Below are 27,895 nucleotides of genomic sequence, written 5' to 3' on the forward strand. Positions count from 1 at the left end.
CCCGGCCACAATCGATGACTGCCCTGACAGGGAGCTCAGCAGAGGACCCCTGAGGGAGCAGGAGATCAGTGGGATGCAGACCCCAAATTCTCATAAGAAAACCAAACTTAATGGTCTGACTGAGACTGGAGGAATCCCGGCGGCCATGCTCCCCAGACCTTCAGTTGACACAGGACAGGAACCATCCCCGAAGACAACTCATCAGAAATGAAAGGGACTGGTCAGCGGGTGGGAGAGAGATGCTGATGAAGAGTGAGCTAATTATATCAGGTGGACACTTGAGATTGTGTTGGCAACTCTTGCCTGGAGGGGGGATGGGAGGATAGAGAGAGAGGGAAGCCGGCAAAATTGTCAAGAAAGGAGAGACTGAAAGGGCTGACTCAAGACGGGGAGAGTAAGTGGGAGTAGGGAGTGAGATGTATGTAAACTTATATGTGACAGACTGATTGGATTTGTAAACGTTCACTTGAAGCTTAATAAAAGTTACTATAAAAAAAAAAAAAAGATTTCAAATAAAACAAAAAAAAGCAAAAAAAAAAAAAAAAAAACTGAGAAGAATAGCTAAAGCTTCACCACCCTCACCAGCCCAAGATACTGGGCACAGCTGCAGAAGCCCTAACACTGTTGCCCCTGCAACCTGGGAAATTAATCCTCTGCTGCTCTGCTTCTTTGCCTTTCTGCTTTCTTATGCAAAACCTAACAGTGCTTTTGACTGAATAAGACATGACTTGGTCATGTTTCCATGGACAGGGTCAAGGTAGACTGAAGGAACTACAAGACATTTTCATTTTCAAGAGTAAGTGCAGGCTCTGCTTCTCACCAAAACTGATAATGTGGGTGAAATATCAAAAAAAAAAAAAAAAATTAGGTGCTTAGAAGACAAAATTTGAGATTTTGTCTCAAATTTATCAGTCCACCCCGTTTGCTTCCCTATATCATCATATACCACTTTTATAAAATTTACTTTAAAAAAAAAATCTAACGTTCATTACAAAACAGAAAATATGTTTCTCCAAAGAGAGTCATTTTCAAGGACTCCTAAGGTACTGTATTCAGAATGAAATCTTGGATTTTCAGGTGAAGTATTCTATAATGATTTCATGTGGATTATCAGTAAACTGTAGCTAAAATTGGTCATTTATATACCATAAATGTATTTTCTATAAAATAATATAAAAAATGAAAAGAGATTTAAAAAAATGTGTTTTAAGTATATAAACGTATATTTTATGTTCACATGTTCGAAGAAAATATAGGCAGGTATTGATGTCCTAATTTTTCCATTTTTTTCTTCAGAGACTCTAGTTGATACTAATAACTTTCTTCTTCCATTATCCCTCCAGGGATACTCTTGAGTGTGGCTATAAAGCCACCACACTCCCATAGCACTACCACAATCACATCTGAAGTATGCAAGTGTATGTACAAAACTCTCTGTAAACAAGATTTGAATTTTTTTCTCCTCCAGCAAATTTTCATAAAGGGAACACTTTACGTCACTATATATAAAATGTTCATAGATAAATGTATGAAGGGGGCAGCAGTGTAGTTGTCATAAACATGATATAAACATATAAAGTAGTGTAAACCACCTGTATGCACACTTTCTGTTAGCCTGGTCCCTTATGATGACGGAAGCTGTTGGGGTACCTTGCTTTATGGGGAAACACTAGTTTACAATGGAAAAGTTTGGATTGTCTGGGGTCTTTGTTTTCTAACTGGAGCCAACTAAATGAGACAATGCCACTCAGTCAATTTTGTTTGAATCCTACTTGCATTGATTATTAAGAAATACATTTGAAGTAAATTTGACGGATTGCTTGATTCATTTCTTCACTGACACATTCGTTAATACTAATGTCTCAGATACAAACAACAAGTCATACACTACATATAAGAAAGCCAATATTGTAAAAATAAAATCTGTGTATATTTTGGAATGACATCTTCTGGCTTTATCGATATGTATGTGAGTGTGTATACAAATATAAGATTACATAGAATGTAGTCACCCTGAAGACAAGGGAAGGTATTTTAAAATGGAAGGAGAGAGGTGGCTTCTTCTTCATTCTACTGTACCTATCTCTTCTTTTGGAGAATCTCTATTACAAAATTGATTAGGATTCCAATTATTCAATGACTTTCATGATTGCAAAGTTCTATTCATATATACAAGTAGCTACACATACATACGCTGATCATCTCTCATAAAGGAGTTTTATCTTAATCAATTTGCTGTGGTCACATGTGCTTTTAGTGGAGGCAAATCAATAAAACTACAAAAGCAAAACTTAAGACTAAAGAAAAAATGCCAGTTCTTAGCAAGTACTCATTAGTAGCCAGGCTCTGTTAACATTGTGAAAATAACTGAGATAGCAAATGTTTTATTTATATTTATGCTTTAAAGATGAAGATGAGGAAATTGAGGCTTTAGAAGGCGTAAGAAACTTTTGTCAGATTACCTTTTTAGGAGGTAGTAGAATCAGGCTTCTAACAGAGGCGATCTGACTCCAATGCCTGCAAAATTTATGACAGCATTATGTTGTGTCCTGTAAAGCAAGAGAAGAGCATAGTTGTAGAAACCAGGGGTAAAGCTGTGCACCCTTAATAAATAGTGAGAATTTCACACAGTAAAAAAGGAGGCATCTTCAATGCTGTTTTCGAATGAATGAGTGCTATACAACAATTTTCATGGCTCATTTGATAAGACATCCTGGCTGATTTAATTATCTCCTCCTTGATCATTTATTTATTCAATCATGTTTTCACCAGAAAAGACTATATTTGATCTTGGATGAATGAACCATTTTATCAACAGTATGTACCAAAGACCAAAGGTTTAGTTGATCTAGGAACGATGCATTTGAAAAAAAAATTTTTTTTTTTTTTTTACTTCTATCCAAGCTTGTCTTCAGTTAAATGAATGCAAAATTAGATTCTCAGACAATCTAAGTATTTCAGCTGTAAGTTACTGGCTCTATCAGAGAACACATCAGCATGTAAAATTTACTATTTATATTATCATATTTTTCCCTAATTTATCATGAGAAAGCAGAAGACCATTAGCCTGTATTTTATTTAGAAAAATTAGTAACATTAACGATGTGCTGTGATTGATTACTTTTGTGTGGCCTTTCTAGCCCTGGTCTTATAACTCCCACCCAAGTGATTGGGCAGGACTGTGTGATAGGATAATTGTGGCCAACTAAAGGGATTGGTCAGTTTTGCCTTAAAAGACACCCAATCCAGAGCAGAGGGAAGGATCCTACCACCATCAGGAAGAATAGCCAGGAGCATAGAGTATGGTCCTTTGAACTTGGGATCCCTGCACTGAGAAGCTTCTGGAAGCAAGAGACCAAGAAAGAGAAAGAGAGAGAGAGAGAGCAAGCTGTAACCCTGAAGGCGGTGAGAAGAGGTGACAGGAGAGACCTGGCAGCACAGACATGGTAGCAGGAGACAGCACAGTGGGCTTCTGGCCCTTGGGGGAAAGGCCTAGGGCCAGGGAGTGGGGTGCCTATAAGCACGATTGAGAAGAGGCTGTCCTCATGGAAGAACTGTATCTTGAGTGTTCATGAACCTGGACTGTAATCTGTTACTTCCCTAATAAACCCCATAATTGTGAGTACGGTCTGTGAGTTCTGTGTGGCCACTGCAATGAATTATCGAAACCAGCAGAGAAGTAGAGAGTGCTGTGTGAGGGACAGTTGGTGTCAGAATTAGTAAAAATGGCAGAGAGAGGAGGCTTGTCTGGCCTCCACCTCATGGAAGTCAGCCTTGTGCTGTTGATCTTGGTTCTCCTTCCCCCTTGTGGGGTTAGAAGAGGCCAGACACTGCCCTCAAGCTGTTTTTTACAACATATAACTATAATGTAGTGTGATGAGAAGTAGAAAAAAATGAGTACAGATAGGTGAGTAACTAAATACCCCTGCTGAAGATAGAATGGAGGTCAGTAATCTTTTCTCAGTTTAACTGGCATCGATTTTCAATGAGTGCTACATACCTACCAACTTCTGCACTACTTGCCACTTGATCAGAAATTGAACTGATAAAATACAGAGAATGTTTCTGATTAATTTGTATTATAATTACACCTTTTGATGTGTATGCATTTTAGGAGCCTCTATAAATAACTGATTAAATGCTCTGAATATAATTATAAAAAACAAAAACCCATTGCTGTCAAGTCGATTTCAATTCATAGTGACCTTATAGGACAAAGTAGAACTGCCCTATAGGGTTTCCAAGGAGAGCGGTTGGTGGACTTGAACTGCCGACATTTCTGGTCAGCAGCTGAGCTCTTAACCACTGTGCCACTAGGCTCCAAATATATATATATATAAACAAAGAGAGAAATAGGAATAGAAGTTACAGTTTAATTATATTAATGCAGATTTTTTTTTAATAATTCAACAACATTTGTATGGATATTATTAAATAATGATTGAAAAATACTTATTTGACTATCTGATGGTACTGATATCAATAGTTGAAATAATATATCGATATTGGCTTTATTTTATAATTTTATCACTAGCAATGATAAATCTTTTAAAAATGTATTGGTTGTTCCTCAGGAATTATCTGTTTACATATTTTGTACATTATTTTATTGGGGTTTTTGAAAGGTATTTAATTGACTCATCATACCCTTTTTGATACTAAAATCATTAATGCTGCTTCTTTCCTATTATAAATATTTCTCTGCACTTTAGCATTTTCATTTCAATTATGTAATATTTAATCTAGAGGTGATTTTACTTTGTCATCATCTTTTGATTTGTGATTTTTTGTATTTCTTAGAAAGTAATTTCCTATTCTGTAGTTAACATTCACTTATCTTCTAGTTTCAAATTTTAAATTTAAGTTTTATATTAAACATTTAATGTACAATAATATTTTTAATGTATGCATAATATGGGCATTAGCATATGGGTTTTCAAAATCTATTATTCTGATACCAAACCCCCATTGCCTTCAATTAAATTCAGACTCATAGTGACCTCATAGGACCCCATAGGACAGAGTAGAACTACCCCCATAGGGTTTCCAAGAAGCAGATGGTGAAGTCCAAGAAGCAGCTGATAAAGCCAAACTGCTGACTTTTTGGTTAGCAGCCAAGCTCCTAACCACTGAGTCTACCTCAGAAATATTTCTTGTATTTACTCCCTTCTCTCCAAGCCACTGTCCTTACATTAGCTCTTTATCGTATCATTTCCTATTGCTAACTTGCTAACTGCTCTCTTACTATAAATTTGTTTACACATGAGTTCATTTTTCACACTGTTAGAAGTGTTAACTTCTTTCAAAAGCAAATCAGATCATTCCATTACCTTGTGGGAAAAATATACCACCACCATTGGCTCTCCACTGTTTAAAGGATAAATGTCCAAAGTCCAAATCCTTTAACATGGCAAATAAAGTCCTTCACAGTAGGATGACTTGATTACTTCTATGAAATCATAGATTATTATTTCGTTTTTTTACATTGAATAGCAAGCATGAAATGTATAATGCCATTTCTAAAATGTATGACACCCATTTCATGTTTTTGAGCATGATCTTCCCTCTGCTCAAAATGTCTGTTTCTTCCTACCTCTAGCTTTCTTTTCTGCTTGAAAAAGGCTGTTCATCTTTCAAACCCAACTAAAATATCCAACTTTTGTTAAAACCAAAAGCAATTTTAATTTCTAAATCTCTAAATAACGCCTATTCCCATTTGAAGATATCGACTAATATTTTTAGTCCATTTTTCTAAAAGATAAGAAAAATTAAAGATAATTATAAATGGCAGTAGCATAAATGGAACATACATGGAGTATTCCCACTTCCAAAATTAGTCTACCCTTATTTTTCTTATGAGGACTTCTTTTCGAATTATAACTGAAGCTAAAATATCTCTGGACTGAGTTAACACAGTTTTCATGAATGTGGAAACTGGCTATATAAACTGATTTTATAGATAAAATTGAGTTGTTATTAGCCTGTATTTAAAACATAACTTTTTCAGAAACAGTGATTGCAATTTCTCATAAAAATGCTCTACTTCAAGAACACACTTAGATCCTTGCTCCTACAGTTTCTCTCCATATGTTGATAGGCAGACAGCGTAGTACTCATGTGCTTATTTTCATCATAATGTCTTATCTACATGAATATTCTGATGATATATACTGCAAATTCATATATCCTAAACTGCATTCTGTAATCTTAAATTGCCAAACTTCTTTTTTCCTTTGTATTTGATCTCAATGAATGGCAACACCATATTCCCCAACAGATACCCAATCTTGAAACCTGGGAATTATTTTTGACCATTTGTTTTCCCTCTCTCTCACCTCACATTCATTTAATCACCAAATCCTGACATTTTCTCCTACTCAGCACTAATAACAACTTGTTTTTCCTAGTATAGATTTTTCTACCCTGGATTCTAGTAGTATTCTCTTAACTGGAACTCTTGCCTTCACTCCTGCACCCTGACATCATTCTTTGAATAATCAAAGCTGTTTACCTAAATCACTTATTGACCTGGGTCTCTTTAAGCCCCTGGTGACTGTCAGGACTATATCTTTCCTATCTTGGTATTCCTTGTGCCCAGCCCAGAACCTATGATTTAGAAGCAGTTAACAAGGGGAATTAGAGGTAAATTCAGTAATCAGAAAAGTGTAATTTTAAGAGTGTAATTGCTTTTAAGACAAATAGTTTATGAAAACATAAAACTAACATTAAAAAAAAAACTAGCATAGACTATGAGAACTCTGAAAATTCTAGGATATAAAGATAGACCTTACATCAAGCGATCATGTAAAATTCTCTTTTATATGTTAGATTTGGTGAGGATTTAGAATCATACTCCCAGCTAGTCATCAAGGTTATAATCATTGTAAATTTGTCATCAAATGAAATGCTTTCTCTGTTCAATTCTGGATCAAAATTAATTTTTGTTTAGTGACGCTATCATCTCTTGTCAAACGCGTCATTGTTTAAAATATTTACTTTCCACTAAATTTAGAATGGATGCTAAAATAGTGCTATGGTTTATAGGGTTGATTTTTTTTTTTTTACAAAGCATTAATATATTCTATTTTACATAGCTGTTGTTAGAAAGGAAACCCTGGTGGCGTAGTGGTTAAGTGCTAAGGCTGCTAACCAAGAGGTTGGCAGTTCGAACCCGCCAGGCGCTCCTTGGAAACTCTATGGGGCAGTTCTACTCTATCCTATGGGGTCGCTATGAGTCGGAATTGACTTGACGGCAGTGGGTTGTTAGACAGAATGCATTTTTAATCTTGATAGCTTTTTTATACTTTTTTATTTTACCTAATTTTATCTCTGCCATTTAGCCATATTCATAGGCTTATCTCAGATAATATGAAGTTAGATTTGAAGTTAAAATGACAAAATCATTTTAGAGTGCTATTCAGGGAATTAATTCAAATTGCCCTTTGTTTTCCTCTGTAGTTATTTTATGTTTAAAAATAGGAGACTAGTTAATGGATGAAAATTGCAGCTTAGATAATGATTTCCAGCCACTTCACTGTGACCTCTTCCATCTCTTTGATCCTTAAGAATAGAAAATTTACTTAAATTGCTCTTTTTTAAATCCATTTCATCCTTTTGACTTATCCTTTCTTCTTTGACATACAGACCTTGTTTATATACTTAAATACCTTCTGAACATTTGACTTAAGATTAAGCTTGAGATACTGTATTTTTATGGTAATTATGAATGCATAAAATTTTAGAATTTGTTATCAGTGTAGTTAAATTACTTGAAAACTTTTCTTTGGATTCATGCTAATTTGTATTTTCTTCCCCCTTCAGATTTAATGGATTATTGGCAAGGAAATCACAAGCCTGGAAAAAATATATACTAAGCCAAAGTTCAGGGTTTATGATGAACAGTTTTTATTTTCTTTTGTTTATTTTTCCCTGTCTTATTTTGCTGTGAAGATATGTCCATTGGCAAGGCTGCCTTGTCAATATGAAAATTCTTAATGGGCTGACCTTTAGCTTGCAGAGGGCTAAAATTGAAATCCAACAGGTTACTTTTAAATAGTTAAGATGTCATTTAAAAAAAAAATTGTAAAACAAAGTCATACTTCCAGTAGACATTTTTGTTCAACAGGGAATTGGGGAAAGTTGACAGGAAGCAACACTGTCAGGCTTTAATGACTTCTTGGGCCTGAGTGACAACACAACATTTCATTATAAGTAGGTCAAGGTTAGTTTGGCACTCAGTGGCAACACAAATATATACTACAATCCTAGCACATATATCAGAATGAAATCAGAAAAGCCAAGGAGAAAGGATTAATGTTAGGATTCATTTCTATTTCTTTGCCAACAATTTATAAAAATACCAGAAGCATAGTTGTAAACTGAAAAGAAAGGTATTCGTAATATATGCCTTTCTGCATATACATTTAAAAAAATGATTAAATTGATGAACTCAGATTAATACACAGATTATTTTTTCTCAACAGTAGTTGGAGTTAAACTAAATTTCTCATTAACGAGTTGAAGAACAGGAAGGAAATAATTAAATTTGTCTTTATCTTGTTGTTACTCAAAATTCCCTTCAAGCTCATTCTTGTTCAGCTTTGTTCTCTCCTAAGCAATTTTTTTCTAGTAATTATAAAAAAAAAAAATCCTAACTACAAATAAAAACAACTAGAAATCTATAAACTTGATAAATAAAGTAGTAAGAATATTAATGGTTGGTGAATATAAATGTAATACCAAGCTACTGTCAATATAGTAACTTACTGCTTGCCTAAATCTGACCTAGGCTCTTTCATTCTGTGCGTATTTTGATTTAGCGTGTTTGGACACAGCCATCACTCCAGTAGCTATTTCCCCATTACTGAGAGTAGTTAAATATAAATATGCTTAAATATCAGGAATCAATCTTCATATGTAAATTCTAATATTTGAATCATTAAAGACTTTATTGGTTGCATTTTATAATCTTACACATATAATCTTATTCATACATCTAGTAAATCTAATTTTAAAATGGTTCTTACCATAGTAGCCGTATGCAAGAGTTCACATTGATCTATTAAACAGAAAGATGCAGTCCATAGGAAGCAAATCACTCAGGGAATTTTTCTACATTCTTAATCTTCCTTCTTCTGTTACTGTTTTGAACATTATTTTACACTGCTTCTTGTAGTATGTATACCCATTGCCATCGAGAGGTTAAAAACAAAAAACAAACAAAACAACTTCTGGTTTCTCTTTCCAGCACCTTTTGTAGTATATTGTTGACTTTTACATAGTTTCAGCGCTGACGGAGGGTCCCTCTACTTGTCCCCTCCTGCCCACTACACAGGGTTATTTACTGGGAGGGGTATAAAACATATATTCTCATAATGGAATCATACTAGGTATATATTGAAATCAGCAAAGAAAATGTTTAAGATTCAATAAAGTTTTCCTAACCAACTGTAGGGTGGCTATGAGTCGACTAGATGGCAACAAGTTTTTTTTTTTTTTTTAAACCAACAATTCACCAGACTTAATTGTGAACCCCCTATATTCAGTGCAGAAATGTCATAGAATAAACGCAATGATGAACTTGGTCTGGAAGATTCATAAAATAAACTTAAGAGAAATTATTTCTTTTAGCTTCAAGAAAGTAGAGCTTTGAAGTTAAATAATGGTTTTATATTGTAAAAAAGCTGCATGTTTTTTGAAACTGAACAGCAATAGATATTAATTGCCATGGGCATTTCAAAAACTTCTCTTCCCACATGCTGTCTACTGTTATTTTTTTATCATCTTATACCATTCAGTTTATTAAGTAACACTTTTCTAATCGTATAGAACCAGAGTTTCTTAGATTCCGACAGCCCTCATGGTGGAAACCTGACTGTAACTCCCAAAATTGACTAGTTTCTGACTGTAAGGATTGCCCTAATTTTATTTTAATTTGATGAACTGTCTACTTTATCAAGTAACCAATTAATGATACAATACGGTGCAGCAGTAATCAGGATCTTCTCTCCCCCCAGGGAAATGGATTTTGTCTTTACTGCTACATAGCATATATAGATACTCAAACTCAGAAAATAAGGATTGATACTTCTAATAGAACTCTCAGGAAATCTTTTTAAGCGGTTGCCTGACAGTCAGGTGAGCAGACTTTAGTCCCACCATGCTCCATGCTGGGAAAATAGATTTACATAAAGCCCTTTTTAACATCTCAGAGCTCCAATTTTCTTAAGTGTAAAAGGGCTAGGTTGATGAGTAGAAAATGAAATTAAGGGCAAAGATGAAAAAATCCTGTTTTCTTACTAAGTAATCAAGAAAATAAAATTATTTCAGATTATACTTTATAGAAAAATGTCAATTTCACTTAATAGACTCATAAATAATTTATATTCTTGATAAATATTAATATATAAAACCTACTATCTTCAATAAATTTTTTTTTGGTCAACATGGAGCCAAAAAACTTCTTGTAGCAGGGGCCTGATAGAACCAGAAGTAATGGTATTAAATATTAAAATATGAGAGGGAAAATAGAGAAAAATATCCTGAAGGAATACATATGTTTTTCACAAAAATTAGCAGTGTTCAAATGACTATAATACATACTTTGTTGTTGTGTGCCTTCAAGCCAATTCCAACTTATAGCAACCCTGTAGGACAAAGTAGAACTGCCCCTTAGGGTTTCCAGGGAGTGGCTGGTGGATTTGAATTGCCAGCCTTTTGATTAGCAGTCAAACTCTTAACCAATATGCCTCCAGGCACATATACTACTTATTTAAATAAACCATTATGACCTATTTGTGTTTTAGATTTAAGCAGTGTTTTGCATGTTATTTAGCTAGTAATCTAGCACTTGTTACAAGCATAAACTCCATATTAGAGTATTATGTTCTTCAATTGAAAAAAAAAATAAGTCCAGGCATCTACAATCCTTTAACTTTCAAGTTAAATGTATTTCAATTTTTGACAAAAATATAAAGACTTCTTAGAGATTTTCCATTCCAGAACACACATATTTATCTCTCCCACTTTGAAACTGTTGCTTGAAAGGCTTATTTGCTCAATCATTTCAAGAATTATTAAAGTATTTGTAAGTGACTGAATTTTTCATGTATAGAGTACTAACAAATAAATATCATATAACATCAAAACTAAATCCCAAATGTTTCTCTAGAACCTTTAATTTTCCCATTTCAATGGTATGCAGACTTATTTTGAACTATAAATGACAGTAAGGGATGGCTTATCACATTCAATCCTCAACTGCATCTGAAAGATAAGATAAATTAACTAAGATGGTTATATTTAATAAAATTTTCAGGAAAAACAAATGGGTTTTATTAGTTGTTTTCCAGTGGATGGTTTCTGGGAAGTACACTACACTTCACAGTTTCCTGTGGTATCAGAAAAAAAACAGGATTAAAATATTGCAAGAAACAGACTTTCTAATTCCTTTCAACCTCCAAGTAAGTTAAACCTCTCTATACGTATTATTATATATATTTTTATACGTATTGTGGAAACCCTGGTGGCATAGCGGTTAAGTGCTACAGCTGCTAACCAAAGGGTCGGCAGTTTGAATCTACCAGGTGCTCCTTGGAAACTCTGTGGGGCAGTTCTACTCTGTCCTATAGGGTCACTATGAGTTGGAATCAACTTGACGGCACTGGGTTTGGTTTTTGGTATACATATCGTACTTGTTTTCATCTTCTTTTCAATTTTTATTTTTATATTAGACTTGAGATTTGATCCCCCGTTAAGTCAAATTTTCCTTGTCATAAATTGCTGGACTTTATAGTAATATATTTTATATATACTTTTTTTTTTTTATTGATAGATTTAGCTTACCATTTTCATCTTTGGATGTCATATAGATTCTTGCCTTTGCATCCCTTCTGGAATCTTGTTATCTAAAATTGTGATAACTGTTACTTTCAAGATTTCTGCAAGTTTACTAATAATACCCATAATGTACTCCATAGCACATCTTAAAAGATATTTTTTCATACATGTAATCAGCTAGTAAAAACTTCAGAATTTTCTTGACATTATTATTTTCATGTGGCCCATACATCCCATTTTCTGCAAGACGGTTTTGATGAAAAATTAACTGCCTTTTTTTTAAAAATCATTCCCTGATCACCAAACATTTGTGACATCTAGTTTGTGACATCTAGTTTTTTATGTCTTCATAAATTTTGGAAACATTTGTCCACTGCCAGTTTTCACAGCCTCTTCTAATTTTCAAAATTACACAATATTAAACTTTATCCACATACCTTGGAAATAACCTTGGAAACCCTGGTGGTGTGGTGATTAAGTGCTATGGCTGCTAACCAAGAGGCCAGCAGTTCAAATCTACCAGGCGTTCCTTGGAAACTCTATGGGGCAGTTCTGCTCTGTCCTATAGGGTTGCTATGAGTCGGAATTGACTCGACGGGACGGGGTTTGGTTTTGGAAATAATCATCTTGCCCAAGAAGTTAGGATTATTTAAAAACTAAATGACTCTTGCTTCCACATCCTTTCATATCCACAGACCAAACAGGCTTACAAAATCAACCTTACCATTGGATTAGGAATGGAGCGAACATTCCTGTTAGCCTGCATGTGTGGTTCCCACAATACAGGCTTCTCACTTACCCCTAGACAGGCCATCACTGAAAAATTCAATATGCACAATATAAATATTTAATTTTTTTTTAATTTTTATTGTGCTTTAAGTGAAAGCTTACCAATCAAGTCAGTCTCTCACACAAAAACTTATATACACCTTGCTACATACTCCCAATTACTGTTTTTTTTTTTTTTTTAATGAGATAGCCCACTCCCTCCCTCCACTCTCTCTTTTCCTGTCCATTTCACTAGCTTCTAACCCCCTCTACCCTCTCACTTCCCCTCCAGGCAGGAGAGGCCAACATAGTCTCAAGTGTCCACCTGATCCAAGAAGCTCACTCCTCACCAGCACCCATCTCCATCCCACTGTCCAGTCCAATCCCTGTCTGAAGAGTTGGCTTTGGGAATGGTTCCTGTCCTGGGCCAACAGAAGGTCCAGGGGCCATGACCACCGGGGTTCTTCTAGTCTCAGTCAGACCCTTAAGTCTGGTCTTTTTATGAGAATTTAGGGTCTACAGCCTACTGCTCTCCTGCTCCCTCAGGGGTTCTTTGTTGTGTTCCCTGTCAGGGCAGTCATCTGTTGTAGCCGGGCACCCTTTAGTGCTTTGAGTCCTCCTCATTTTCAGGAAGCAAGGTTGTGTCATCTGTATAACAGGTTGTTAATGAGTCTTCTTCCAACCCTGATGCCACATTCTTCAAACAGCCTAGCTTCTGGAATTATTTGCTCAGAATAGAGATTGAAAAAGTAGGGTGAAAGGATGCAACCCTGACCCACACCGTTCCTGACTTTAAACCACGCAGTATCCCCTGATTCTGTTTGAACAACTGACTCATGGTCTATGTACTTGTTCTGCATGAGCACAATTAAGTGTTTAGAATTCCCATTCTTTGCAATGTTATCTGCACTTTGTTAAGATGCACAGTCGAGTGACTTTACATAGTCAATAATGCACAGGTAAACACCTTTTTGATATTCTCTGCTTTCAGCCAAGATCCATCTGGCATTAGAATGATGCCCCTCCTTCCACCTCCTCTTCTGAGTCTGGCTTGAATTTCTGGCAGTTCCACGTCCATGTCCTGCTATAAACTGTTTCTGAATTTTCTTCATCATAATTTTATTTACAAGTGATATTAACGATATTGTTGGATAATTGCCTCAGTCTGTTGGATCACCTTTCTTTGGAAGAAGCATATACATGGATCTCTTAGAGTCTGCTGGTTAGGTAGCTCTCTCAAATTTCTTAGCATAGGCGAGAAATACCTCCAGGACTGCAACCCTCTGTTGAAACATCTCAATTGGTAAGCCATCAATTCCTGGAGCTTTGTTTTTTGCCAATAAGAAGCCCTAGTGGTGCAGTGGTTAAGTGCTTGCCTGCTAACCAAAGGTCAGCAGTTCAGATCCACTAGCTGCTCCTTGGAAACCCTATGGGGCAGTTCTACTCTGTCCTGTAGGGTCGCTATGAGTCAGAATTGACTTGACGGCAACAGGTTTGGTTTTTTGGTTTTCTGTGTAGCTTGGACTTCTTCCTTCGTACTGTTAGTTCCTAATCATATGCTACCTCTTGGAACGCTTGAATTCAACCTTTTTTTTTTTTTTTTTGGTACAGTAACTCTATGTATTCCTTTCATCTTCTTTTGATGCTTCTTGAGTTGTTCAATATTTTGCCCAAAGAATCCTTCAAAATTCCAACTTGAGGCTTGATTTATTTATTGATTTTTTATTTTTTAACTTCAGTTCTTTCAGCTTGGGAAACACAAAGTGTGTTGTTCCCTTTTATTTTCTAACTCCAGGTCTTTGCACATTTCATTATAATACTTCACTTTCTTTCTTTTCAAGCCACCTTTCGAAATCTTCTGTTCAGCTCTTTTACTTCATCATTTCTTCTTTTCTCTTTAGCTGTTCTATGTTCAAGAGTAAGTTTCAGAGTCTCTTCTGGCATCCATTTTGGTCTTTTCTTTCTTTTCTGTCTTTTTAATAACCTGTTGCTTTCTTCATGGATGAAGTCTTTGATGTCATTCCACAATTCTTCTGGTCTTTGTTCATTAGTGCTCAGTGCATCACATCTGCTCTTGAGATGGTTTCTAGATTCAGGTGGGATATACTTAAGGTAGCTCTTTGAACCTCGTGGACTTGTTTTCATTTTCTTCAGCTTTGACTTGAACTTACATATGCAATTGATGGTCTGTTCCACAGTAGACCCCTTGCCTTATTCCGGCTTATGATACTGAGCTTTTCCCTCGTCTCTTTCCATGGATGCAGTTGATCTGATTCCTGTCAATTCCATTTGGCTGTGTCCATGTGTATAGTTGTTGTTTGTGTTGTTGAAAAAGGTATTTGTAATGAATAAGTTGATGGTCTTGCAAAATTCAGTCATATGATCTATGGTGTCATTTTTATCACCAAGGCCATATTTTCCAACTACAAATTCTTTTTTGTTTCCAACTTTCGCATTCCAATCACCAGTAATTATCAATGCATCTTGATTGCATGTTTGATCGATTTCATACTGGAGAAGTTGGTAAAAATCTTCAATTTCTTCATCTTTGACATTACTGATTTGCGTAAATTTGAATCATAGTTGTATTAACTGGTATTCCTTGATGATGAATGTGACAAGTTTCCTCTTCAACTTGTCATTCCCAGCATAGTAGACCAGGTGATTGTTTGATTCAAAATGGCCTATACCAGTCCACTTCAGCTCACTAATGCCTAGGATATCAATTTTTAAATGTCCCATTTTATTTTTGACAACTTCAATTTTCCTGATTCGTATGTCCTACACACTATGTTGCAATTATTAATGAATGTTTGCAGCTGTTTCTTCTCATTTTGAGTTGTGCCTCATCAGCAAAAAAGGTCCCAAAAGCTTTACTCCATCTACATCATTAGGTCTTCCCAGTCGTATTCTGAGTGCCTTCCAAATTGAGGGGCCATCTTCTGGCACTCTATCAGACAATGCTCTGCTGTTATCCATAAAGTTTTTGCTGGTCAGTTTTTTCAGAAGTAGATCACCAGGTCCTTCTTCACAATCTATCTTAGTCTGGAAGTTCTGCCGAAACCTGTCCACCATGGGTGACCTTGTTGCTGTTTAAAATACCAGTGGCATAGATACCTTCCAGCATCACAGCAAAACACAAGCCACCATAGTATGGCAAAGTGACAGACAAGTGGTGGATTGAAACTATAGGAGGACTCACTAACTATAACTTCACAAATATTGCCTCTCCTAAATTAAAGAAATAGATAATTAACTTACCTTTATCTGGTAAATTACTCTCTAGTGCTACTGATTTGCTGTGAAATTATGAGGAGAATGGTTTATTTCAAATTGAAGACATTCTTTCCTCTTTTTTTTTTTATTTTTTTGGTCAAACAAGTGAATACATATGGTTTATACTTTACAAGATTGTAGTAGTGGCTGGGAATATAAATGTTTGTCAAAGTATTTGCTTTATAGGCAATCTGTTATTTTTTATTCCATATATTATCAATAGAAGTTCACCACGTATAAAAGATAATATATGATATTATGATAAAATGCTGATACTAATATTTCTTCCTTTGCCACGTTACTTCCTTAAATAATGAAATCCGTCGTCTTTATATGTGCATATTTCCATAAGATTCAGATTCAAAACAATTCAAACTATCTGGTTACTATATTATTCATCTCCAAGAGATATAAAGTTCTCAATGATTAGAAAAGGATAAGGACAATATTAATTTTTAATACTATCCTTTTTCAATTTGAATAGTTTGAATACTATTGTCATTTTAGTGTTCATACCTGAAGAGATGACAGAATAAATTATTAAGTAAAATATGAATATTTAATATTACATTATAATGCATAAATATATATGAGAGTAGATGGAAATTTACATCAGATTATATCTCATTTTCATCTAAAATGACCCAGTAGTTATAAGCATATTTTTCAACCAATGAGAAAAAAAGGTCAAAGACAAAATTTTACTTCTAGATTGAATCCAAGAGGTTTTTTCTTTTTCTTTTTTTTCTGTTTAAGTACATACACACACATAAACCCTAACAACAAACCAACACAACGCACAGTAAAATCCTTATATTACATATTCACATCTATTCCATTGCCTGTCCATTTTTAGATAAAGCTCTGTCAAGACATCAACAATGACAGGAAGTGTTGGATATCAACACAAACGCATCATCTCCACATGAAAAATAAACACAATCCCAATTTAGTCTAAATGTTGACTAGATAAGCTTACATTTCTAAACCTTCAGTACATTTTAAATTTTCATCCTAATATTTCAATACTCACTATTCTAATTCTAAAGATAAGTGTCTTTTACCTGGACTATTAAAATTTGTTTCCTAAACTGTAATCTTTTTTCTCTATAAATGCTCATTTAGACTTTATTTGGAGTCAATAACTTAATATCTAAAAAACAGATATTACTATCAAAAGCACCTTTTTAATTATGTTAGATTCTTTCTCAAAAGCTTACATTGATGCTTCGCTGCTTAAAACAGTGTTTCTTCAATCTGAATGTATTTTAAACTCACCCGAGGAACTTTAAAATACAAAATAAAACACTGACGGCTGGCTCCCATGCAGAAATTTTAGTTTATTTGGTCTGGGATGAAACCCACGTATCAGTATTTTCTAAAATCTTCCTCAAGTGATTCTAAAGAGTAGACAAGGTTGAGAATGAGTTGTTTAGTTGTTGAAGTCCAAAATCCTTAGAAATATAATCTTTAACTATTTTTACAATTCAGTAGCCTATTATACACTATATAGGCCCGAACTCCCAATAACAATAGGCTACTCCTGATCCCTGAATCTATTTGTATGCCTTGGACTGATTTTTTTTCTTCAAATCCTCTACTAATAACCTGAATTCTTCTAATCTTTAATGAACCACTTTGAGACCTATCGTGGGAAAATTTTATTTAATTACTTGTATCTGCGTAATTTTTTTTTTAATTTTACTGTTGTAAATATATATAAGAAGAAATATTTGCCATTATAACCACTTTTAAGTATATAGTTTAGTGACATCAATTACATTCACCATGTTGAGCAACCATCACCATTATTCATTTCCAAATGTTTTTCACAACCCTAAACAGAAGTATTAAAAAGTAAAGATGTCACTTTGAAGACTGAGGTGTGCCTGACCCAAGCCACCATGTTTTCAGTCACCTCATATGAATGGAAAGCTGGACAATGAATCAGGAAGACCGGAGAAGAGTCGGTACCTTTGAATTATGGTGTTGGCGAAGAATACTGAATATACCATGGACTGCCAAAAGGACAAACAAATCTGTCAAGGTAAAAGAACAGCCAGAATGCCCCTTAGAAGCAAGGATGGGAAGACTTCATCTAACATACTTTGGACCTGTCATCAGGACGGATCAGTCCCTGGAGAAGAACATCATGCTTGGTAAAGTAGAGGGTCAGTGAAAAAGAGGAAGACTCTCAATGAGATAGATTGACAAAGTGGCTGTAACGATGGGCTCGAGCATAACAACAGCTGTGAGGATGGTGCAGGACCAGGCAGTGTTTCGTTCTGTTATACACAGGGTTGCTATGAGTCAGAACCAACTCGATGATGCCTAACAACAACAAAAGAAACTCAATATCCTTTAAGCAACAGCCTTCCATTTTCACCACCCCCTAGTTCACGGTAACCATAAGTAAACTTTTGCTTTTATGCATTTGTTCTAGATATTTTATAATGGAATAACATTGTCTTTTTGTGTCTGCCTAATTTCACTCAGCAGAATGTTAAGGTTCATCTGTGTTGTAGCATGAATCAGAACTTGTTTTTTCTTTATTGCTGATAACATTCTGTATGAATATAGCACATTTTGTTTATCCATTCATTTGCATTGTTGATGGGCATTTACATTGTTTCTACTGATTGGCTATTGTGAATAGTACTGCAATGAACATCGGTGTACAAGTATCTGTTTGATGTCCTACTTTCAATTCTTTTATGTATATACCTCAGAGTCGTAGTACAGGGTCATATGGTAATTCTATGTTTATCTTTTGGAGGAATTGCCAGACTGTTTTCCAGTGCAACTGCATCATTTTATATTTCCACCAGCAATGCATGAGCGTTTCAATATCTCCACATCCTCTCCAACACTTGTTTTTGTTTGTTTGTTTGTTTCTGTTTTTTAATAATATCTGTGCTAGTGGGTGTGAAGTGATAACTCATTGTGCTTTGGGCTTGCATTTCCCTAATGGCTAATAACATTGAGCATATTCTCATGTGCTTTTTGGCCATTTGTATATCTTTTTTTTCTGGAGAAATGGTTATCAAGTCCTTTGCCCACTTTTTAATTGGGTTGTTTGTATTTTTGTTGATGAGTTGTAGGAGTTTTATATATATTCTGAATATTAAATCCATATATCTGATATATGGTAGAAATATTTTCTCCCATTCTATAGGCTGTCTCTTCACTTTCTTAATAAAGTCTTTTGATAGGTAAAAGTTTTTAGTTTAAACAAAGTCTATTTAATTTGTCCTTTGTTGCTTGTGCTTTTGGTGTCACATTGAAGTATTTACTGTCAACAATTTAGATCCAAAGTGTTACTCATATATTTTCTTCTAAATATTTATCTATGACTCAGAAATGACTGAGTGGCAATAGGTGTTTTATACTTTTAGTTTTTATATTTAGGTCACTGATCAATTTTGAATTAATTTTAATATATGATGTGATGAATAGGTTCAACTTCATTCTTTTTCATGTGGAGACCCATTTGTCCCAGCACTATTTATTTAAGAGACTATTCTCTCCCCCATTGAATGGACCCTTGTTGAAAATAAATTCACCATAGATATATGGGTTTATTTCCGGATTCTCAATTTTATCCCATTGGTCTATATGTCTGTCTTTGACCAATAAAAGACTGTTTTGATTATTATAGCTTTATAGTACATTTTGAAATCAGGAAGCATGCGTTCTCCTGCTTTATTCTTCTTTTTCAAGATTGCTTTGGCTATTTGGGGCCCTTTGCATTTCCCTTGGATTTCAGGATTGATTTTCCATTTCTGAAAAATAGGCTGCTGGAATTTTTACAGGGATTGTATTGAATCTATAGATCACTTTGGGTAGTACTGATATCTTAACAATATTAAGTCTTCCAATCCATGAACACTGGTTGTTTTCCTTAGTGATCATTTGGGGTACGGGGGGTTAGAGTGTGAAACTGCTCATGATGCCATCCTCCAAAAGTCTATCAGCATCATTTTGTAATCATTTATTATTTGCTTTATCTCTGTGAGTGTATATCTCTTCTAATTCACTGTAAACTTTATTGTAACTAACATAATATTTTGAGTTCAGTAAAGTTCTCTTCAGCAGTTCATTTTATTTTACATTAATCGGGCTTAACAAAAACCTATTAGTTTTACAGAAATCATATTAAGGCTGGATTTCCTTAATTTCTATTATATGTGTTGCTTTGTTATTACATGCATTATATGAGTAATAACTGTACTATGATTTATATAATACATGATTTACAGATTTGCACTTTAATTAAATATTTATTTTTTAAAAAGTTTATAACTCTATTATTAATGAAAAATAGTGTCTCTGATTATAAAAATGAACACAATGAGAAGTATTATTCAATAATATCTGATCTGAAATCATAGTTTTCATCTTTTTCAATGAAAAGTATCAGGTTTTATAAAGTTGTTTTAGATGTATTAACATGGATCTATGCATTTCTCCTTAAATTGAAAGGGATTTAATAAGGAAGTAATTTTTTTAATGCACTTTATATTTAATGTTATTTAATTTTCTATCAATATGCTATCTAAAATATTTGATGTACTAAGAGGGCTAACATATATTTTTAAGCATTAACTTAAAGCAATGTTCAACTGACGGTAACTCAATCACACACACACACACACACACACACACACACGCACAGGGTTCATTTTTTTTGGCATGAAATTAATCCAAACAAGACAACCAAACCCACTGCCATCGAGTCAATTCTGACTCATAGCGACCCTGTAGGACAGAGCAGAACTGCCCCACAGGGTTTCCAAGGAGAGCCTGGTAGATTCAAACTGCCAACCTTTTGGTTAGCAGCCATAACTTTTAACCACTGAAATTAATTTTCTGAAATTAATCCAGATGGTGATATTCTGAATATCCAAGTTTATATAGACCTAAATGTTTTTAAAAACAAAACCAAAAGTTCCTTAATTTTTCACCAATAAATCTGTGACTCATGCTCCACAAGAGGGGAAAAAAAAAATCTTAAAAATGTATTTAATTCTTGTACAAAGACCGGACTTAATGGTCTGACTGAGACTAGAAGGACCCCGGAGGTCATGGTCCCCAGACCTTCTGTTAGCCCAAGACAAGAACCATTCCCAAAGCCAACTCTTCAGACAGGATTTGACTGGACTATGGGATAGAAAATGATACTAGGGGAGAATGAGCTTCTTGGATCAAGTAGACACATGAAACTATGTTCGCATCTCCTGTCTGAAAGGGAGATGAGAGGGTAGAGGGGGTCAGAAGCTGGCCGAATGGACACGAAAAGAGAGAGTGGAGGGAAGGAATGTGCTGTCTCATTAGGGGGAAAGTAACTAGGAGTATACAGCAAGGTGTTTATAAATTTTTATATGAGAGTCCAACTTGATTTGTGAACTTTCACTTAAGCACAACAAAAATTTTAAAAAAAGATCACAAACAAAAATGAGCGGGCAGTCAAACTAGATTAATGTAAACAGAACAACCAGAATGGAAATAATGAGAATGTTCACACATTCTGAAGAATGTAATCAGTGTCACTAAACAATTCGTGCAGAAATTGTCAATTGGGAACCTAAACTGCTGTATAAACCTTCACCAAAATCACAATAAAATATTACTAAAAAAAAAAAAAATATATATATATATATATATAGTGTCTCTGGGCACCTATAGATTTAGGGAAAAATAATTTTCAAGGAAGCCATTTGCCTAAAAATGTTGTTTAATTGCATTTTATAGAGTCTAGATATAAAATCCGGAGCGTTGGTGGCACAGTGGTTAAAGCGCTCAGCTGCTAACTGAAAGGTCATCAGTTTGAAACCACCAGCTCTTCCACAGGAGAAAGATGTGGCAATATGCTTCCACAAAGATTCACAGCTTTGGAAACCCTATGGGGCAGTTCTACTCTGTCCTACAGGGTCTCTATCAGTTGGAATCGACCCAAAGGCAACAATTTTTAGGTGACATGAAGAGAGGGTGTAATCCCTTATTTTATACCCCACCATATTCTTCTTGTAATTTTAAGGCAATGGGGATTTGGACTGTCTCTATATCTGGCATAACATCTGTTATTAATTTCTATTATTCATCAGGTTAAAAATAATAGTCAAGGGCTTACCCTAGACCACGATATACACTTTCCCTGTGCCTCCATGCCCCTTGAACATGGCAATATTCCATAGGCTCTCTAAGTCAATATTAACATTAATAGTGGGAAATTGGATTACGAACACTATTAAGAATAAAAAAATAAACTTACAAATTAAATGAAGATGAAAAGTCAGCTTTATGGATTGAATTGTGCTACTCAAAATATATGTTGAAGTGCTAACCCCTGCACAGATGAATGTGACCTTGTTTGAGGAAACGGGGTTTTTTTTGTTTTTTTTTTTTTGCAGAAATTATAAATTAACTAAGTCATAACAGACTAGGGTGAGTCTTAATCCTAATCTCTTCTGAGTTGCATTTTATAAAGGTGAAGGTCAGATGTGGAAATCTATCTTCTACACAAGGAGAAGACAGTGAGCGATGATTCGATTGAGACTTTCAAATTAAGTAATGAAAGCAAAACTTTAAATCTTGAACCATTAAACAATGCTTAAAAAATAATGAATATGATATGTACGTAAAGTTTGCCAGAGTTTGTGTGTGTGTGTGTGTGTGTGTGTGCACGTGTGAGACAGAGAGAGAGGGAGGGAGAGAGAGACTCATATCATTTTTACTTTAGTAACACTGACAGAAGTAACGTAAAAGTTTCTTGGGTAATAGACAAACAAGAATAAAATAAATTAAGCCTGAATTACTGTTGTTTTGCATCCTCCAAAAAATTGGTTAAACATGAACATCAAAATCGTATTAGGTAATTCCTAATGAATATTTTTATTGTTTGAGAAATGCATTCCAATATAATCAGCTGATAAGGCCCCACAGCTACCTTTTAAAAACTGAAAATGTGCCAAGCAAACTCTTAATTTGAGAGGATTAACGAGATTGGAGGTTAGATTGATTTTTTTCCAAAATTAAATATAGAGATTTGCACATAGAAAAATGCACGTACTGTATAAAATTCTACTAATGTTTCTATCACACAAAAGCTTAAGCTACAGTGCACAATAAATCTTCTGCACTCTCTCTTGCCATGGCCTCATTTTCAAATGCATTAACTTCGCACACTGATCTACAGTGAAGGATATTGCCAATGTCTCATTTTTGTGGGAGTGGGGAGTGGCAGAGTGGGTACAAAGAGTACCATTATGCCCTGTTGCTCAACCAGCTAAGCAAATGAACTACAGGCAGACTCACTAGGTATAAACTTCTGTTACTTTCTATGAAAATTCTTTATATAAAATTTGTCAAACTTAGAAATACTTCTAAATAATTTCAGTCTTATATTTGATCATCTCACCTTCATTCAGCACTTTTCAATCTACAAATTAATTAAAATAAAAACTATTTGATCTTTGAAGAATCCTTTCTTTAAATCATGATTTGAGTTATGATTTAAAGGGATCATTATTATAAGAACTCATTTTAATTAAAACTATTTATGAAGACATATTTTGGAAAGTAGTCTTCTTTACTTGGTGAAATAAAATGTATACTTTTTTTAAGTTAGAAAGCAAAACAACATTGTGTAGCAACATACTAAAGACACATTAAAAGGACTCATATTGGCAGGTTTTTGTTCAAAAGTTGTAAGTTTTTATTTACTTAAATTGAGCCCAGAACAAATACCACCTGAGGTGACAAATTTCTATTCTGTATTTATTAATTTGGCAACATAGACAAACCAGACTCAGGTAGCAACTTGGAGAGAAACTTTTAAAGTTAAATTATATATTTAAAAGCCCATAAGCAAGAGTTATATATATTACATATATTGCCTCATAAAAACACTAAGCCTTGGCTAGAATACAGTCACATACACCTTAGATAAACTCTTGAAAAAAGCTTATCTAATTTCATACACTACAACATAATAAAAACTGTGTCTTAGAAAGGGTAAGAAAACACTACTAGAGGCAGGTCTGTTGAAAGCAGCAAATGTGACACTTGATAGACTGAAAATAATTTTCATTCTAGCTTCTCCACTGAAAATATTAGTGCTCCACATCTAGAGCATTAAGTGCAAAGACTAACCATTGTAAACATGGCTATTGTCAAAATAAATATTTTTTTGCCTAAGAAGGTAGCTACAGTTATAGGGAAATTAATTTATATGAAACATTTCATCTAGTAATATTTTTATGTAACAGGAGGGACCAGTCCCTGGAGAACAATATCATACTTAGTAAAGTAGAGGGTAAGCAAAAAAAAGGAAGCTCTTCAAAAAGACAGATTGACACGGTGGCTGCAACAATGTACTCAAACATAGCAATGATTTGGAAGGATGGTGAAGGACCAGGCAGTGTTCCGTTTCCTCGTACATAGGGTCACTGAGAGTTGGAACGATCTTGACGCCATCTAATAACAACATTTTTCTAGAGTAATCATGCTTATTTAAGAATAGGCATACCCAGTAAACCCAGTGCCATCGAGTCTATTCCGACTCATATCCACCCTATAGACAGAGTAGAACTGCCCCACAGTTTCCAAGGAGCACCTGGTGGATTTGAACTGCTGACCCTTTAGTTAGCAGAATCTAGAATTATAATGTAAATATAAAAAAAAGTTTCTCCCCTAATGAATAAAATAATTGGTCATTTACTTTATTAGTTTGTTATAAATCTGGGTAGACAGCTTTAATTTACATTGATTTGCACTATGAGTTTGGAAAAATGTTCAAAGAAATTTAGAAACGGGAAACACATTGTTGTGAAAGTGTTGATTTTTAATATTACCAGCACTAGGTGCTCACATGATAAATGCTTTCCCTCCAGGGAAAGTCATGGACCAACAGGCTACTAGAATAGCTGAACCTACATACTAATAAAAGATGTAATTTTTAACTAAGTACAGGTCTTTAGCAATATGCAACAACCATGCCAACTGATGTTTTGTTCCTTACCTCAGCTCATCTTATATTTACCATTTCCTTTCCTTATCTCTCCTTGTTTTTATGACATTTAGAGTGTATTTTATATGACTGGCATGGCGTACTAAGTGCTAATTTTTTTTAACCTTCACCGCTCTACAAGGTAGACAGTTTTATTATCTCTATTTCAAAGATATTGAAGTTGAGGTGCAGACAGTAAGCAACAAGGCAAAGACCCTAAAGTTAGAAAACGGCTGCATCAGGATTTAAATATAAGCAGTTGCCCCTGAAGTTTATATTTGTAATCCAAAAATATACTGACTTTTATCCTTAAAATATTTATAAACAATCTTACATATTTTACCTAAGTTGTCAAGGGACTTCCCCTCCCAAACTGAGTTTTAAAAAAAATTTTAAAAACTTGAAAAAGCAATTTTGAAAATTAGATTTCATTTTATAAGTAGCACTTCTTTTAATTCCTCTGCTATAATCTGAGTTTCACACTGCAGATTATTAGAAAAACAATTATTTTCAATGGTTCTACAAAGAATTTTTTGGCTATATTATGCCAGATGATAGAAAAGAATGGCATTTATTAGATAGTAGTATGACCCGGGAATCCAGAAATATGAGAACTGTGTCCAAGGTCACAGTCTGCTTTCTTGTAGTTGTTTTTAGTTGCCAGTGAGTTTTTTTTTTTTTTTTTTGGACTCATAGTGGCCCCACGTGAAGGAATTAAACTGCCCCATAGGGTTTTCTTGGCTATAATCTTTATGGAAGCAGATCTTTAGGTCTTTCTTCTGCAGAACAGCTCAGTGGGTCCAAGCTGCCAACTTTCTGGTCAACAGCTGAGTGCTTAACCACTTGTGCCACCAAGGATCCTTCTGCTTTCTCTAGAGGTCCTTAATGGACTAGAGGTCTACTTGAGAGAATGGCAGGGAAAGTTCAGACACTTTATTGACTGTTGAGCTTTGAGTCTCATGTGCCAATCCACTACCATTAATTTGAGTCTCAGGTGACAATCCACTATATTAGGGTCTACTAACATGCAGTCAATGTGTTCAAAATTTCTGTCTTTCTGAGATAATTTGTGGACTTACCTACCCTCTCTAAGGGTCAGAAGGGAGATAGAGTGGACTTGAAACTTCAGTTCATTCCACTTACCTAACATTAGTTGTTATATGGTAATTACTCATAAATATTGGTTAATTGTTTCTCTTCACTCTGAAGGAATGTGTCACACACTCAATGACAGCACTACTTCACTCTGGCACTGTCCCTTCATTGGACAAGTGAGAGAAAAAAATGAGGAGAAGGACATTGGTGGTAGTGGTGAAGGGGTTGGGGAGCTAGTTCCAAGAACTAAACTTTTCTCTAGCTTTGACTTTAAAACAAAAAATTAAAAACAATTACATATGTCCCGCAGAATCAGACTAGTTCAGTTATCTAAAGGGAACAAATATATTTAATTTAATTTTTCAGCTTAGACTAAATGGCTCTGTTGAGAAAGCTTTTGTTTCAGCATCTGATATTAAGAAGAAAATAGCTTTTGAATTGTCCAAATTAATATAGACATGTATTTACCATTCATGATCTTTATTTTCTTATTTTTCATAATTTCTCTCTGCTTAGATACAGATAAGTTTGGTTATAGATACTCTTTGTTTCATAAATTAATGCTAGATAAATTGTTTGAGTGTAAACTACTCCAAAAGATTTTTGTCAATGAAACATAACTAAGTAAGCATCATCAGCAAACTTAGGATCTAGTAGGACAAATGATGGTGTGACCAAGTGCATATTTTAAAAAAAAGATAAAGTTCAAAATACTATTAGATTGATTTAAAGCAATGAACAATATGGCCCTTCAAAAGTGTATTTATGAAGATGCTGGACAAAAATAGTTTCCTTTTAAGTAATGAAAATAAAAAAGATCAAAACCAAAACCATCACCGTCGAGCCAATTCCAATTCATGGTGACCCTACAGAACAGAGTAGAACTGTCCCATACGGTTTCCAAGGAGCACCTGATGGATTCAAACAGCTGACCTTTTGCTTAGCAGACATAGCTCTTAACCACTACACCACCAGGGTTTGAAAATAAAAGATGGGAGCATTTATAAGATGATTTCTGATTAAATATAACTGGCATGTTTTGTCAAACACTACCTATTCCAACATTTGCTTTTCAGAAACCAAGATAAAAAGAGGACCTGGAGTTTTATTTGATTAAGGCAATGACATTAGTTTCCTATTGCTGTTGTAACAAGTTACCACAACCTCAGTGACTTAACGCAATACAAATTTCTTCTCCTATAATTCTGTGAAATCTGAAGTCCAAAATCACTTTCTCTGGGTTAAGGTCAAGATGTTGGAAGGGGCTGCATTTCTGCCGCATGTTTCCGGGAATAATCTGTTTTCTTGCCTTTCCAACTTCTAGAGCCCATTTACACTCCTTGACTCCTGTCCTCGTCCTCACATCAGTCCAAAGTCTTGCTTCATTCCAGCCTCTTGCTTCTGTCATCACATCTCCTACAATCCCCTTGGCTTTCTTGCTTCCCTCTTATAATGGCCTTATGGTTACATTTATAGCTCACCCAGATAATTCAAGAATACTCTCCCCATATTAAACTCCTTAATTTAATTACATCTGCAAAGTTGTTTTTGCCAAACCACCCACTCCACTGCCGTCGAGTCGATTCCGACTCATAGCGACCCTATAGGACAGACTAGAACTGCCCCACAGAGTAAAATTCACCGATTCCAGGGACCAACATATGGATATCCTTTGGGATCACTATTCAGCCTTTCACAGAAATGATTTGCAAACAAAACAAAACCTAGCAAACAAAAACACACCACCCACAATAAAAACCTTATCTTACAAAGTAAAATATACTAGAGTGTTATGGCGTGTTAGTAATTTTGCATTTCATTTTAGATCTTTTCACTTCCTATAGTAGGATATTTCACTGTTCATAAATACCCTCAAGATCAAAGCAGATGCCCATATTTGTCTTCTGTGTT

Source organism: Elephas maximus, chromosome 6 (genome assembly GCF_024166365.1).
Source record: "Elephas maximus indicus isolate mEleMax1 chromosome 6, mEleMax1 primary haplotype, whole genome shotgun sequence".
In the NCBI taxonomy this organism is placed as follows: Eukaryota; Metazoa; Chordata; class Mammalia; order Proboscidea; family Elephantidae; genus Elephas; species Elephas maximus.